Source organism: Brachycentrus maculatus, unplaced genomic scaffold (genome assembly GCF_059751285.1).
Source record: "Brachycentrus maculatus isolate JH-2025_06_01 unplaced genomic scaffold, ASM5975128v1 h1tg000496l, whole genome shotgun sequence".
Taxonomy (NCBI): domain Eukaryota; kingdom Metazoa; phylum Arthropoda; class Insecta; order Trichoptera; family Brachycentridae; genus Brachycentrus; species Brachycentrus maculatus.
Window position 1 is genome coordinate 685,090 of NW_028281243.1, and position 18,694 is coordinate 703,783.

Here is an 18,694-nt window from a genome sequence, read left to right on the forward strand (position 1 = left end):
CGCAGACTTTTGACACCACCAGATTTTAGATTCTGATTGATCTGATCGTGCCAAGTCTTTTTCGGTCGTCCTCATTCTGTTTTCCCGCTCACATTCGCCACATATATTTTCTTAGTCATTCTCTCGCTATCCATTCACTCCACATGTCCATACCACCGTAAAGAACTCTTCCTAATCTTTTCTTCCAACAGTTTGATGTTTTATACAACCTTATAATGTATAAAACATCAAACCAGCCCATGACAGGTGGTAAACCTTATAAATACTCGGACTTATTTTTCACTCGGACCATATTTTCACTATCTATATTGACATATCATTTTTTAAATAATAATTCAGAAGTTATCTAGTTTAAGTATTCAAAGATATGTGAATAGAATGAGTGAATGAGGAACAGTAAAACAAATTTATGAGGCGAATGTGGTTGGTAATAAGAGCAGAGGAAGCCGAGAAAAACTTGGCATTTTCAGATACTTGAAAGTGGTCAGGAGATGAATCAGAATAATCGGTGGATATGTATGAAGAGATGTATTAATGTGGAAGAGGCGAAGATTGTTTGCAAAGACCGATTGGTATGGCAATCTCATTACTCTGCCTTCCCCTGCTTGCAAGCGGCGTGATAGTTGGTTAGTAAGCTACTTAGAAAATTTGTTGCCATTTCAATAAATATTTGAGATGCCATTAAAATAATGAAATATTCTACAAAATAAATATGTATTCTAAAAGGAAATGTTCTTTTTATTGTTGTTCTCAACTTGATATGAAACATCTATTGTTCCTCTTTATATGAAAGAAGATGGGAGTCTGAGCATCCCAGGGCTTACGACCTGGCGTTTGGCTGGCTTAAGCGATCACTTTATACACTTGGGTAAGTTCACCATTCTGCCCATCATTGAACATCCATATTACGTAAGTTCTTGAAACATGTATACGAGTATATGCAATGGTCTAGGAATCTTCCACCTGTAGGTACGATTTTCGATACGTTTGGAAGTATATCTGATTGTAGTTTTACGTGATTCGTTTTTTGTGCTTTGGACAACCCTGGTATTCTTAATGTAAAATAATACGGATGCCTACAAATATTTATGTATGTAATTACTCGTATTTTTTAGCAGTATATTATTATGCCGTTTTCTAGAAAATCTCACAATGGATAAGTAAATAAATATCTCGCGAAAACAACTGTATAAATGAAGGCACGACAACGCCGATAACATTTTTAGTTGAACGTTGAACGGAAATATCGCCTTTACATTTTATTTAAACTGTTGTTTATTATTATTACACCAGCTGTACCCGACCACGCGTTGCTTTGTCTCAGTCTGGTTAAATGGAAAAGAATGAAAAGAGAAAGCACACACCTATTATGATTATATATATATATATATATATATATATATATATATATATATATATGTATATATATATATATATATATATATATATATATATATATATATACAATATATATATATATATATATATATATATATATATATATATATATATATATATATATATATATATATATATATATATATATATATATATATATATATATATTACATTTTATTTAAACTGTTGTTTATTATTATTACACCATTATTACACCAATTATAAACACATGTGTGTGTAACTATCACGGCACTTCTCTCCAGGGGTAGGCAGAGAAAATATAACGCCACAATTTTCGTCTCTTCCGCATTCATACATATTCTCATACATACACTCCTGACGTGACCAATTTCAAATATTTGAAATACTTGATCATGCCATGTTTTCCACGGTCTTCTTCTGCCTATATTGCCAACCACATTCGCCACATAAATTTCGTTGAATTAAATTTTTACAATAAACATTGAAAAAAAAAATTTTTTTGTTTTTTTTTTAATCGCTCCCTCTCAAAAACCCTTTTTTCAAAACCATATATATTTATTTCGAAGAAAAACTTAATTTTTCAACACAAAAAAGCAAAAAATGCAATTACATTAAATGTTACCTGGATTTAAAGAAAATTCAGTTGCGGACTATCGAATACACCGCCTTAATCTTTACAAACATCCAGTTATTTTCATAACAGTTACGACTTGAATTATTTTAATGTGTGAACGAAATAATAATTTATATCACTAATTAAGTAGAATTAGGAATTGTACCGAAATAATAATTATACATTGATCGAAATAAATTAATTCGTTTTAAAACATAATTGGGTTAAAGGATGTTGCATGAGAAAATTTACAAAGCTTGTACGATATTTGCGTTTTAATTCCACGAGTCACTCATTGCATTGGACATAACTGCCTTGATTTATTGTTTTTATTGGAAGGTCGTTTTGCTCCATGACGTCCAAATTATTATTTTTTAGAATCAGCATTGATGGCGGAGGTCAGTGTTGAAATTAAGGGTAAGAAAATGAGGAATGCTACATTTTTAGGTAGATACAAACTCATATTATTTTTTGACATCTCATCAAAGATGAAGATGTACAAAATGCAGTCAATAATAGCCTTGTAATACTAACATAAACGAGTATGTATCTACAACATTTTGAGTATGTCCAAATACTTGTTCACAAAATCTGGACTATCTCCAACTACAGGAGTTATTTTCATATTATTTTTTAACATCTCATCAAAGATGAAGAAGAATAATGTACAAAATGCAGTCAATAATGGCCTTGTACTAACATAAACGAGTATGTATCTACAACATTTTGAGTGTGTCCAAATACTTGTTCACAAAATCTGGATGATCTCCAACTACAGGAGTTATTTTCTTATTATTTTTTGACATCTCATCAATGATGAAGAAGAATATGGATGTCTGGGCATTTACGGGGCTGACGATCGTCATAGGCTGGTTCGAGTGATCACTTTACACACGTGTAACATAAATTTATGTCAAGTTATGTTGAAAAGAGTGAGCGATATATGAAATACTCTGTGTGTATTTTCTTCTTCTATTCATGTCATGTCAGGTTCTGCTGACGTCGATTATCAGATGAGAGTAGGTGTCCTTATCTTGGGCAGCTTTAAATAGCGCCTCGACAGGGATCAGGACTGTCGTATATTTTGTATGTATATGCATTGTTATCTTGATCATTAATTAATTGATTGTTCGCTAGGCAAGGTGACAATTTTGCTCTTCTTGCACCAGCAGTCTAGTGCAAGGAGACATAAAATAAATATTAGAGTAAAAATTCACTTAAAATTATTTACACCCCCTGGGAATCAAACTCTGGGCCTCCAAAATCGTAGCCAAACGCGTTAACCTCAAGATTACTCCAAAGTACTTCAAGATTTCCTTCGAATTTTATATAAATTTGCTACGTTACATTATTTTAATTTCAATTTATTAGGGAATTACCATATACAGCTTATATGTACATATTTTTTCAATAGTTAGATTCAACAATACAAAATCTAATTAAATAATTCAACATATAAGAATACTTTATTATATGTATAGTAGGAGAGAAAAGGTATATTGAAATATGGGAGTGTGAGAGAGAGAAAGAGAGAGGGTGTGTACTGTTGAGAGATGTAATATATCTTAAATTGTTTACTTAGGTAGGAACCGACAGCCTTACGCTTTTTTATTGTCACCATTATTTTTTTATAGCCTTTTCAAATGTTGAACAAGAAAATTATTTACAAATTTCGGAGCGATACACTTCGTTTGTGATGTCCTCATTGTGAAGAAGATTTCTTTGTTTCTGATTTATAATATAATTGCGCGTTCTGTTGAAATCTTCGAGTTTCAATGTCAAAATAACAAAACGTTTGGGAAACGCAATAGTACTACGCGCAAATATGAAGCGTGTTCATCCTTTCATCGCAAACAGCTGGAATGGACGATTTTGTGGGACAGTTACGAATATCAGATGAAGGAAAGTGTCGTGCTGGAAGTCCTTGCATCGGTCAGGTAAGTACCGGTACTTTTCTACACTATATTTTATGCAAACGGAACAAGACACGCGGTGTTCAGAGCCGTAATAAGGTTTATTTTGATCAATATACGACAACCTTTGTGGAGGTCCTCACCAAAACGTTATTTCCATTATAAATGATTTTAAGTAATCAGGCATTCTAGCTTGTAAAATTGATACGTTTTCTTGCAATTTAATGATTTCATATTGGTTTAATACAGGATTAGTCACGTTTTGTAGCAACTTTAATTAAGATTTCGATAGAATACAGTAAACAGAACAGATTTGCATTTAAAGGATTTTTTGTGCAATATTGGAAATGTAACGTTTTTAGAGAGTATCTCCACATTTATGATAATATTTTTTAATAAAAATATTGATTGTGACTTTTCTACGTTTAGCCCGAGTGTGACTCGGACAAGGAGTTAGCATTGTAACGATGAGCCCGAGTGCTGCTCGGGAAAATCGTATTCCGACTTCTCGGTTGATTTGCCTGAGCCAAATATTATATATTTATGTATTTATTTTTATTGACTTACCCGAGTGGTGTTTGGGTAGTCTTGTTTGGTGACAATTTCTCGCACCGGCGAATTTTCTCGCCAAAATTCGACTGTTAATTAAGTGGTGAATTGATTCGTGATTTACTTTGTGGTAATATCCATGCATTCTAATTTAAATTCTACTAGGTAAATACCACTTTTTCTTAAAATCCATTGTAACACGTGTTTCGATGCATTCAGTATCATGATCAAAGACCGTATGTATAAAGCGTACATATAAAGCGTAATCTAAATTTTAGAAAAATGTTAGTGCTTTATATGTATAATCACTCACCGAGATTTTAGCCTTCCAGTTTCAAGATGTACCCGTCTCTTAGTCAGGACTATCACGACACCAGCATGCAAACAATACTACACGTCACTACCATAGCACTATTCACACATTTACAAGTACGCAAACTATTTCGCAATAGTATAATTCATTAAGCGTCAGGTTGCGCTGAGAATCGGACGTTAGGTTACGCCAGATTTTTTTATGTATTGGATTTTTTGTTGCTTTTTTTTTTAAATATATGTTGAAAAAATATTTTTACATTTCTTTGAATTCCTTGCGTTTCAACTACCATTTTCTTTTCAAAACCATATATTTATTTCGAAGAAAAACTTATTTTTTCAATTCAAAAACATTGTTCTAAGAAAAAATTAAATCACGTCAAATGTTACCTGGGTTTAAAGAAAATTAATTTGCGATTTATCACGTAGTTTTTTGGTCAACCCGAAGACCAACATGCACTAGTTGTGAGCACAAAACTTTTTGAAATGCACTAGTTGTGAGCACAAAACTTTTTGAAGAGAAACTTTTTATAATTAAAATGTAACTTTGTTTTAAAATCACTATAAATATTTATAGTGATTTTAAATGCCTCCGTAGCGCAGTGGTCAGCGCGTTTGGCTACCGTGCTGGAGGTCCCGGGTTCGATTCCCAGAGGGGTCAAAATAAATATAGCTGATTTTCATTCTCATATTTATTTAATATCACCCTGGACTGGTACAAGAAGCGCAGGGCTGATCACCTTGCCTTAATGCAATTAACGATCAAGATAACACTGCGTCGCTACCATGCAGTGCCCTATGCACCATTGGGTGCGGATAAGGGTAAGAAGAAAAAATATTTTATTAAAACTTAATTATAATGTCTACCGGTTTCGAAGCTAACCGTTTCTTTATCAAGACTGATAAATACTATTCATATACATAGTATTAATCAGTATTAAAATGTATAATAATGATTAATACAGTATTAATCAGTCTTGATAAAGATGCGGTCAGCTTCGAAACCATTATAATTAAGTTATAATAAAATATTTATAGCGATTTTAAAACAAAATAACATTTTAATTATAAAATGGAAAATCACAAAGTTAGTACTTTAAATATACATTAAAGAAACTTTTTACATTAACAAAAAATATATAAATAGAACGCCTTGCTCCTGCTGCGGCCCTGGTCTCTTGCACGGGGAGCATTGCCAAAGGCATTGTTATCTGTTCTCTATCAAATAATTTCATGTAAACAAGATTGTAGATATAGTTTAGTGTTGTAAAACGTTATAATGAACACCTAGAGCGGTGGAGCGGTGACCCAGCGCTGCAGCGGGGACTTGCCAAACCCGACGCCACATTTGCCAACTTCCACAAATTATTATTTATTTTTGATCCGATTCTGAATATCAAAACGCGCAGTGACGTCACATCCGAGAAACGGTGATTGATTTTTATGAAATTTCGAACGGAATGTAGGTTTTGCCGCCTTGTCCTTGCACTAGAAAACCTAAAAAAATAAATTGTTACTAAATAATCACCACGCCGCTTCTCCGCAGGGTTAGGTTAGGTTAGGTTTTGAGGTAAGCCCTGTAAATACCGTAATTTTCTTCTTGTTGTCCCACGACGAAGGGTTGATGATCCGAAGAATTAACAATTAAAATGGGAGTAGAACACTCCAATGTATGGTTCCAAACATTTTCAATTTGTAGCCGATGGAGGTAAGATGTTAAAATAAAATACGGGATAAAGGCAAAATAAAGAAATGGGTAAATCTTTCTGCAGCATCCAAAAATTCTTTGGTCTTCCTCTAGATATCTTCTATATCCTCTAGAATTTTTAAATGAATGTATATTTCATATTATTTTTTCATATCTCATCAAAGATGAAGAAGAAAATGGAAGTCTGGGCATTTACGGGGCTGACGACCATCATAAGCTGGTTTAAGTGATCACATTACACAGGTGCTACATTAACCAATTTTACCCATTATTGACAACCACACTACTCAAATTCTTGGAAGTTCTACAGTATATAATTATATATATATATATATATATATATATATATATATATATATATATATATATATATATATATATATATATATATATATATATATATATATATATATATATATATATATATATATATATATATATATATATATATATATATATATATATATATATATATATATATATATATATATATATATATATATATATATATATATATATATATATATATATATATATTTTGAAACATTGCTCTTGAATCACTAGAACTTCGCTATTGGTGAGATGAAAAAAAGTGAAAAAGTGATCACTTAAACCACTCTATGAATTCTTTGATGAGATGTCAAAAAATAATATGAAAAATAACTCTTATAATTGGAGATAATCCAGATTTGTGAACAAGTTTTTCGACACACTCAAAATGTTGATGTATTAATATGAACGTATGTATATACATATAAATATATAGTTGACAAATAAATTTTTCAATGTATAGAAATTAAATAAAAAAGATGTCAATATTAAATTAATAAATCAAACTGAATACATACTTTGAATAAGATAAATCCGTCTAACAAGCTATGAAGATGGATTCGGAGTAGCGTATTTCGGTAGTTCCTTGCATTCATGTAGTCTTTTCAATATCTCATTCATTTAAACTATCAGATAAGGATTCATGAATTATTCACTTGTTTAACTATTTTCAGTTAAACGTATATCCAATGTTCGGGACTCGGTAATCGAGATGTTAGAATACAGTAGTTCACAACCTTTATTTAAAAACTAAATAAATTAAAACTTTAGTTTTTTAATGCATTTATTTTTTGTAGTATTATTCCAATCGGTGTCGACGAATACCTTGTTTTTTTCAGGAATGGACACGTATTTAAGATTTCAAGGTATCGTATTTGTCGAAATCGGTGTTAATAAAAGTGGTTATTACTTTGTGTTTTATTAATTTTATAATGTTTATAAAATGCTGAGAAAAGCACTATCGAAATAATTTAGAGAAGTGTGTTGAGATGGTTTTGATATGTGGAACGAATGAGTGAGGAAAGAACGGTAAAACAAATTTATAAGGCGAATTTGGTTGAAAAAATTATCAGATATATCAAATACTTGAAAACGGTTAGGTAGAGAATCGGACTAATATTGGCGGATATGTATGAGAAACATGAATGTAAAGGAGGCGAAGGTACGTTTAGATGGTTTGAGTGCGAGGAACAAATCAGTGAGGACAAAACGGTAAAAAAAAATATTTAAACAAAAGAGCTGAGGAAGACCATGGAAAATTTGGCCAGTCAAATGCGTAAAAGGGGTCAGGTCAAGAGTCTAAATAATAGGCGGACATGTATGAGAAGATGAACTGGAAAAGGAGAAAAATGTTTGCAAAGACAGAGCTGTGTAGCATTCTGTTTTCTCCGCCCACTATTTAGTTAAATTCACTAACCCCTCCTATAACGTTGAGATAGGTACCGCTTTATCGGAGGAAACGTTGTAAGGAGTTAATTTAAAAAAAATGTATTTATACATTATAATCAGCGGAAATGTATGAAATGAGTAATTTAAACTTAAAATACAATCTTAAAACACTATAGTCCCCTTTAACGTTCAATCCTATAACGCGGTTCTTATCTTAAGGTTGTAGGGGGATAACTTTTTTTTCATTTTCATATTTTCTTATATAACTGGTTGGCGACTCCCTGCGCAGCTAGCCGACACCCCCCCCCCCTCCATCCCGCGCGCCATCTTACCTTCACCCAGATGCTCACCACCGCGCGCGTTACCACATACCGCGCTCATAATTATTATTAATTAATGCCTCATATTTGCAGTACCGAAAGTGCCCATGTTGCAACGGCTGCTACCCGGCCAGATACCATCTCGCCTCGCGTCAATCATCCAATATTGTATAGCAATAAAACGAGCAATGACTGAAGAAGAATTGTCATCAATGGAAGTCCTACACGGCGGGAATCTGATGCCTTGTAAAGCCTCTTTTACAAGGCATCAGGTTCTCTAGAGCCTGATGCCTTGTCACCTTTCCTCATGATGTAAAGAGCTTGATGGCGGCTCTTGGGAGGGATGCTATATACCATAGATTTTTTTAGATGGGAATTGTATTTATTATCTACCTTGCTTTTTATGTACAAGGTTTATAGATCATTTAGTGGATTTTTGCTTCTTCATACATTTTTATTTTTTATTTTTACAAATAGAAATATTTGTGATTTTGTTATTTACACAAATATTTCAATTTCACACTATTTCAGTGAGCGGCTAAGCGGCTCATTATTAGAAATAGGTATCAAATTGTGGTAGCGTGGGCTCGAACCGAGAAACTCTGACTTAAGAGTCCGCGATACTAACCACGGGACCACTATTTTTATTTATACAGATGTTGCTTTGACTATTTAAAGCTGGCATTTTAAAGGGCGTAAATCTTCACGCGAGACACGACTAATTCAATAGGTTTTTATTTGAATCTGTGTTGGGAACAGGAGGGATAATCTAGTGTGGGCCAGTCAGGAACTTCTCAGTATTTGCTTATTGCTGAGAGGAAACCACGTTGCACTCCTCAAGAGAAGACTGTCATCAGCAGACCTTCCGTTCCACTAGAAGAGGGTTCGGCATTTTGTGTCCTAGCTTGGTTTATGTTACCAATGTCCTTAACTATTTTTTATCATGTATGATACCAGATATACCATAGATGGCTCTGCCAACTAAATCACATTTTGAGTATATCCAAATACTTGTCCACAAATCTGGGTTTTTTAAAATAAAATAATCTGGTCAAATTATGTTTTGACTCTGTTCTGTGTCTATCTGTTGAGCTGATTGGGGTTATGGAGACGTCTGTATACCGGCCAACGTCGGGTTGAAATCGGATCTAGCTGACTAACTGAACTAACTACTAATTCCTTTCAGTACCCACACTGGGGCACAATAACAAAATTGAATTTTACTTTATTTTTGGCATCTCAACATACATGAAGAAGAATATGGTCTGGGAATTTACAGGGCTTACGACCGTCATAGGCTAGTTTAAGCTCCTCAGGAGGAGCCGGCCTGTTGACTATCGTCAAGAGGCCTTCCGTTCCACTAGAAGGGGGTTCGTCATTTTGTGTCCTAGCTTAGTTTATGGTAGCAATGTCCTTCACTATTTTTGTCATGTATGATACCACTTCTCGTGAGAGTTCCTTATGAGTATAAATGTATCCTTATGAGCTGACCATTGTAATTTTTTCCGATTTTTTAAGAAGCATAGCCATCAAAGGTGGCCAAACGCTCCATAAATAACATGTATAATTTATCAATTCATTCTGATAACTCTCCCCGTCTCCGGATTAATGCCAAAGTTTTTTTTGTGGTTTTTGACAAAAATAAAATATCTCCATACAACCGTGGCCTGGCCTTATGAGAACACAGCTGCTCTGTGTCCTGGGGCTTTGAGTCTTTAGTTTGAGAAAATTAATAATAAATCTGTGCATTTCTTCCACCTACCTCCGACTCTGGCGCTGGATACCGCATATAGTATTCAATTCATACAGGTTATAATATTATAGCTTACAGTTTGCCGCTAATTTGAATTAACATCTGAGAATTTAGAGAAAATGGGCTTCCTGTTTTACGTTCTCTCGCCTTGATTTTATTATTAAAACAATATTATTTCTACAGGCGCGGTGGCGTAGTTGGGTAGACGCTCGACTGCGAAATTGGCGTCGCGGGTTCGATTCTCGCCGATTTCTTGATATTTTTTTAGTTATCAAATCGAAATCGCGTTTTTAGTATATTGCTAAGCGATATGATCGTGATTAAGTCGTAAAATAATAATTTTCAACACTTTTCCACGTAGGTAAAGCGTTTTTTTTTACAATATTTTGGTACGGTTACAATTAGGTACAGTTACGATATTTTGAGTGTGTCTAAATCTTTGATCACAAATTTGTATTTTTTGTCCCTTTAGGAGCTATGAATATTGATATTTCAACAAAGATGAGGAAAAATATGGAATATATATATTTTTTATAATCTGGATTATCTTCTGTAATTGGAGATAATCCAGATTTTGTGAAAAAGTATTTGGACATACTAAAAATTTTGTAAATAATATGGAAGTCTGCATTTTAAAAGGGCCTACAACTTGTCATTGGCTTGTCTTCAGCAAGAATTTTACATACATTTTATAAAGGTCTGTGCTAAATAAGAAAAAAATTGTCAACTCAACCATAGATGGTGCCGAGAACTAGCAAGTGAATGAAGTTGTCAATTGAAGGATAAATACCAATTCCGAAATAAGAGTAGTGTGGTTTTCAATCATGGGTATAATGGCGAATGTTACACGTGTATAAAATATTAATTATACCAACCTATGACAGGTACCCCTGAAAATACCTAGAATTCCATATTTTTCATCATCTTCATTGAGATTTTTATTATTATTATAATTCAGAAGGCGTCAGTCGTTTTACTCTTGATATTTGGAAATCTCAAAGGTAACAATTTGGTACTTAGATACCCTTCACATTTTACGAAATATAATTAACACTTTATATATTTTATATGAAACCTGATATTCCTTTGTTCTCAAAAGTAAACTTCCATTAAATTAATATCTATCTCAATTACAAAACAATGGTGCAATGAACCTTTGATTTCAGTAATGTACCGCCTCGAGCCCTTGACGCGATTTTCCCATTAATTTAATGAAAATAATTCACTTGTTCTAATTCAATTGATGGTCAATAATTCTACATCAAGTTGTAGAGTCGATGACGCAACGGACAATGCGTATAAGCGATGATGAGTGTGAACCGTTCCGTCACTGCTTTACTTGTCGAAGCGAGACGATCAAACTAGAGTACGGTGACTTGGCATTACAGGTAGCGATGGATTCCCGTATTGTATTCCTTTATTCTCCAGATTGAACTGCGGGCCACACACGCAGAAGATTTTGCAATCGGTTAGGTAGCAAGGGGCGATGAATTAAATGATAGTTTTAACTAGATGAGAACAGGATACAGGAAACAAGATCAGTCTTTATACTACTACTACTGTACTACTACTACTACCATCACGCCGTTTCCCCGCAGGGTATGCAGAGAGAATGGAACGCCACACTCTTCTGTTCTGACATACACTCCTTGCCTCCTTCACATCCGTACATTTAACTATACATGCCCTCCGATTATGCAGACTTTTGACACAACCAGATTTAAGGCTCTGATTGATCTGTCGTGTCAAGTCTTTTTCGGCCGTCCTCGTTCTGTTTTCCCGCTCACATTTGCCACATATATATTCTTATTAGTTGTTCTCTCATTATCCATTCGCTCCACAGTCTATAATTATATATATATATATATATATATATATATATATATATATATATATATATATATATACATATATTTATACATATATATATATATATATAACGTGGTAATATTTTCCTTTTGAAAATTAAGTGTAAATAATATGTAAAGTGGGTGTATAATAATAAAATAAACAATGTGTTGCTTTGTAATTAAAGTTTATTCTTAATTTATCTTTATAATAATTTTTATATCTATCTATCTATCTATCTATCTGATTCTGACAGTTAATAATATTATCGGAAGTCTTTTGTTTAATTCTGAGCGACGCATGCGGCATCTGGTGGTAGAACTGTTTTATGTAGGTACTTTTTGTAAGTACTTAATAAAATGTATAGGTAGGTACCTAGGTATTTTATTACATCTCCCCCCTTGGGGATGAAAATTCATAGTAAAATTTTCACTCGTCCTCCGGATCATCTTCTTGTAGTTAAGGGACTGGTATAAGTTTAGTGATATGATAAAGTTTTTTTTTTTTTTTTTTTTTTTCTTTCTTTCTTTTTTCCTTCTTTTTTTCTTTCTTTTTTTTCTTTCTTGTTTTTTTTTTCTTTCTTTCTTTTTTTTTTCTTTTTGACCCTTTTAAAGTAGACACAGTTTTTTTTCAATCCATTTGTTTTTTTCTTTTGAATTCCTTCATTTTTATTCAGATCTCTTAAAGTATCTTCTAATATAACCAAATGTACAACTTTTAATTGTTCATCTGCATTTTTATTCGATTCTAAAACTGGATTCCGGCTTAGACAATCTACTTCTAAATTCTTCTTTCCTGGAGTATATTTTATTTCATCTTTCGTAGAAGTTTTTTCTACTTTATTTTTATTTTCATTTTTCAAGCACTGTTTCTGTGTTATTTGTATGTCTTCATTTTTATTCTGATCTTTTGAAATATCTTCTAATTTAACCAAATTTACAACTTTTAATTGTTCATCTGCATTTTCATTCGATTTTAATACTGGATTCCTGCTTAGACAATCTACTTCTAAATTCTTCTTTCCTGGAGTATATTTTATTTTATCTTTCGTAGAAGCTTTTTCTACATTATTTTTATTTTCATTTTTCAAGCACTGTTTCTGTGTTATTTGTATGTCTTCATTTTTATTCTGATCTTTTAAAATATCTTCTAATTTAACCAAATTTACAACTTTTAATTGTTCATTTGCATTTTCCTTCGATTCTAATACTGGATTCCTGCTCATACAATCTGCTTCGAAATTCTTCTTTTCTGGAGTATATTTTATTTTATATTTTGTAGAAATTTTTTCCACATTATTTTTATTTTCATTCTTCAAGCACTGTTTCTGTGTGATTTGTAAATCTTCATTTTTATTATTAATCTTATCATCGTCCTTTGTTTTAAACCAGCATGTTGCTTCAGGGTGATATCGAGTTCCCTTATTTAATTTTTCACAAATCTTACATGGACTTTTATCTTTAATTTTATCACTAGTTCTTAGATTTCCACGTCTTCTTTGATTATCTTCTAATCGTTTTCTTTGATCATCTTCTAATTTTTCTCTCTCACTCCGAACATATTGTAGTAATTGTTTTAATACATCTAATGTTTCATAATCCATTTCCATTTAACAAAATTGTCGTTTTATAACGTGGTAATATTTTCCTTTTGAAAATTAAGTGTAAATAATATGTAAAGTGGGTGTATAATAATAAAATAAACAATGTGTTGCTTTGTAATTAAAGTTTATTCTTAATTTATCTTTATAATAATTTTTATATCTATCTATCTATCTATCTATCTGATTCTGACAGTTAATAATATTATCGGAAGTCTTTTGTTTAATTCTGAGCGACGCATGCGGCATCTGGTGGTAGAACTGTTTTATGTAGGTACTTTTTGTAAGTACTTAATAAAATGTATAGGTAGGTACCTAGGTATTTTATTACATATATATATATATATATATATATATATATATATATATGTATATATATATATATATATATATATATATATATATATATATATATATATATATATAGATATATATACACATACAAATATATTGTATGATTTTTTTTGTAAAGTATTACAATTTAATTTATTTACTAGACTTTTCTACTTTTACCATATCGTATACGAGTTACGCTATGCCTCTTCAAAAAAGGAGACTAAGCTCTTGTGCTTGGACAGGGACTTTCACTCATTTATAATAATATAATACCTTTTTTCTTTGAAATATTTTCGTATTTAAAATGTTTATTTTTGTATAAATAGCCTAGTTACCATATACAGTGGAACCTTTCATAATGAGTATAATTTGTTCCAGAATCTTACTCGTTAAGCGAATCATTTATTGTTTTGACTGGCGCGGTCCTGGCTCACAAGAAAATGTCGTGAAAAAGGGATTGCCCTTTCTCTGTTACTCGTAATGCAAAATGTCACTCGTTAAGGGAGCAAATATTTCACTTTTTTGCTCGTTATGCAAATTACTCGTTATGGGAGGTTCCACTGTTATTGTTATATATAATATATGGTTATTTGGCAGTTCATTGTGTTCAGATTAATTGTTAAAGACATTTGAAGAGAACGTTCATATCTCTATTCTCATTTATGTAACATTACTATTCGCAAAGTAGTGGAGTTTGCGACTTTTTTCATAAGATCAGTTACAATAATTCACTTGCGACAAAAAACGACACTGTTAAGTATTTTTTGCTCTCGTACCAGTATGGTATTTACCTAGCGGTGTATTACAGCATTATAACACGCGTTATGTTATTCTACGTGATTGCCATTGTATGGAGAGAATGGCACAGATAAACGTGGAAGACATAGACAATGAAAAACTGAAATAATTCAGGAGGGAATTAAAGAATCAATTAGCTGAACGCAGTTATGTGTGCATTACATACGAATAATGTTAAAAGGTAATCAGCACCTGGCATATACGTTATGCGAACTAAGGTGTAAGGTATTAACCTTCAAGTTGCATATTTTGCGACTTGAATTTATTTATATTTTGAGTGTATCCAAATACTTGTTCACAAAATCTGGATTATCTCCAATTATAGGAGTTATTTTCATATTATTTTTGACATCTTATCAGAGATGAAGAAGAATATGAATGTCTGGGCATTTACGGGGCTGACTACTACGGTAAGTACGGTTTCTCATGTATGTGATTATAATCCAGGATTCGGATCTTACATACTAATAAAAGAGTTTCTGCTCAATAAAAAAACTTATTTTCATCTCAACAATACATAGATGTCTCTAATGAAGGTCTAATGATTCAAGAACAAAGTTTCGAAATTGGTTCATATATATAGAACTTCCAAGAATTAGAATAGTATGGTTGTCAATAATGGGTAGAATTAGTGAACGTTACACGTGTGTAAAGTGATCACTCAAACCAGCCTATGACGGTTGTCAGCCCCATAGATGGCCAGACATTCATAAAAAATGCACCTTCTATTTTAACGTTCAAAAAACGCCTGAAACATCATTATCTTACCTTAGAACCCTAACTGTCCATCTCCTCCTCCCCTGACCCCTCCTCTCTTCCTTAAACTTTCTACCTGATTCCCTTTTCCCATGCCTTCCTTACTCTATCGTAATTTTGTTTTTTTATTCATGTTACCCTGTTTAAATTCTTAATTTCTAATTATGCTCTCTTATGTTTCTTTGTTTTTCTTTTTCCTTATCCTTGTCTTAACCTGTTCAAGCATTATCTCCCCACTAATTTCTAACAGACATCAAAAGGTACAAGCCTAGATCGTTCACACTAGTCTGTTGGTTCACACTGGTTGGTTGGAAGATATTGCTTTATAGCAATAAGCCCGCCAATGTACAAAAAGTTCAAATAAATAAATAAATAAATAAAACATTCATATTCTTCTTCATCATTAATGAGATGCCAAAAAATAAAATGAACATATTGGAAATTGTTTTTTTAGAATAAATATTGAAAAAATGTGTACCTATACCATTTTTTTAAACTCTACCTTTTAATAACTGGATGTATAATAATTGATAATATATAAAAATGATAAATATTTATTGAAGAAAAATGACTCGTCAATTATTATGCGGGCCTGACAATTGTTTTGTGGAATTTTCTCGTTAGCTTGCTGGGATTTTAAAGTCCAATATTAAATAAATAAACTGTAAAAAAAAATAAAAAGAAAAATTTGTTTAATTATTTTTTGACATCTCATCAAAGATGAAGAAGAAAATGGAAGTCTGGGCATTTACGGGGCTGACGACCGTCATAGGCTGGTTTAAGTGATCACTTTACACACGTGTAACATTCACCAATTCTACCCATTATTGACAACCACACTACTCAAATTCTCGGAAGTTCTATATATTTGAACCAATTTAGAAACCTTGTTCTTAAATCACTAGAACTTCACTAGAGACATCTATTGGTGAGATGTAACGAAGCTTTTTATCCGAATCCTGGATTATAATCACACACATGAGAAACGCCAGAAAATATCATTTTCATTTTTATTATTAAGCTTATAATTTGACCAGATAATTTATTTACAACATTTTGAGTGTGTACAAATACTTGTTCACAAAATCTGGATTATCTCCAATTACAGGAGTTATTTTCATATTATATGTTTAATTCATTGATTAGAAATTATCCCATAACAGATCAGCGAGCGTTCTTCGTAAAGAAACAAATTATAGTGATCTCGCTTTGAAAAATTGTCAATTATTCTTCCAAATAACGTCAAACAACCTGATGTATAGTATAATTATTGCAGTTGCTTAAGTGGGAAGGTATGCGGTCCGCGCGCGACGGAACGGGGCATTTTTCCGAATTCATAATGCCAGATTCGAGTTAACGGTCGGCTTTTCCGCTTGTCTCAAAACCGAATTGAATTACGTATATTAAATATTACGCAAAGAACCGGCTAAATACGGAGAGTTCCCAGGAGGTTCGGCCTAACGGCAACTATGATTAACTGGATGGGATTTTTTTATTTTTTAAGAGCCGAGATAAGAAACCACGACTCACGGTGACAAAGAGAAGCATGTATGGTGGTATAATATAGATTTCATACTCAGTTGCTCGGTCCATTACTGAAATTGACGCGAGATATTTAATACTGTATTATCTTTGTGAAGGCCTTCATCACTTGTCGCGTCACAAACGGTATCACTTCTTTTTTCTTATCAGACCGATTGCCGCTGTACGATATTTTTCGCTTAACCTTCGTTATCCGATCTAAATTTAATACTACGCATTTTACGATACAAGGGGATTTAAACGACCCCTACCGCATTCATTAAAATCTTGCATGTAATAATGAAAAAAAAAAAAAATTCTTAAAATTAATGGGGCAGTCATTTTGTAATAAATTATCATTTTTGATTATATTTTACGTGGCAAATACCATTGGTTTTTAAAATAAAATCCAACGTCCCAAGGACACAACTCTAAAATTAAGATTTAGTTTCATATATGAACTTACCATACCATACCAGTCGTACTGTCTGTAGTTTTCGAAACTAGTCGTGTGTAATGAAGTAAAACATATTAAGTGGTATTTTACAAGTTTTCCTCTGCTTCTATCACCAACTTCATACATTCGTCTCATAAATTTGTTTTACTATTGTTTCTTTTTGTCCGCCTCCGTAGTTTAATGGTCAGCACGCTCGGCTACCGTTCTGGAGGTCCCATGTTCGATTCCCAGAGGGGGGTGTAATAAACATAAGTGATTTTATCACTTCAATATTTATTTAATATTAGGTACCCTGGACTGGTACCTGAAGTGGAGGGCTGATCACCTTTCCTTCACGTGTAAACGATCAAGATAACACTGCGTTTATTTGAAGCAGTGCCCTATGCACCATTGGGGTGCGGATAAGGGTTTTATTTTATTATATTGTTTCTTCACTCATTCGATTTACAAACCCAAACCATTTCAACATACCTTTATTAGTTTTGTCGATAATGATTATCTCAGCCTTAGATTCATTCCTTATATTACTATCCAAACAAATATCATACAATGATCTTTATATATTTTTTTAATGGTGGTAATACGTATTCATTTAAATTAAAATTACATCTTGGTAAATACCACTATTTCCATATCATATATCATTCGTCTAAAGTCTAAGAGATGGTCAAGTTATATAGTAAGACGTTGTTTTATGGGGATTTCAAATACCCTTGTTTATTCCGAGCAGGTTTATCTCAAATCTATACATCGCAAATTACTTAAAGCTTCTCCATCAATTGATCTGCGTATTATATTTTAATTCAGAGAATTCAAAAATAATAATTACGCTGAGATTCATACTCGAGATTCGCTCAGCTGATAATGATATATTATGTGTGTTATATCTCAATTATTATCAATGCCATCACAAGGCAAAACGGCTATTACTTTTAACACAATAAAAATTAGAGCATAAAATTATATTTACGTGTTTTTTTATTGCTTAATCTGATGAAATCAATTACTTGTTAATAGTAATTCATATTATCCTTATGTGAAATATCCTTTTTGTTTTAAATATTTAAATTTGACATTCTTAGTTAAAAGTATAAACAAATATAAAAATATA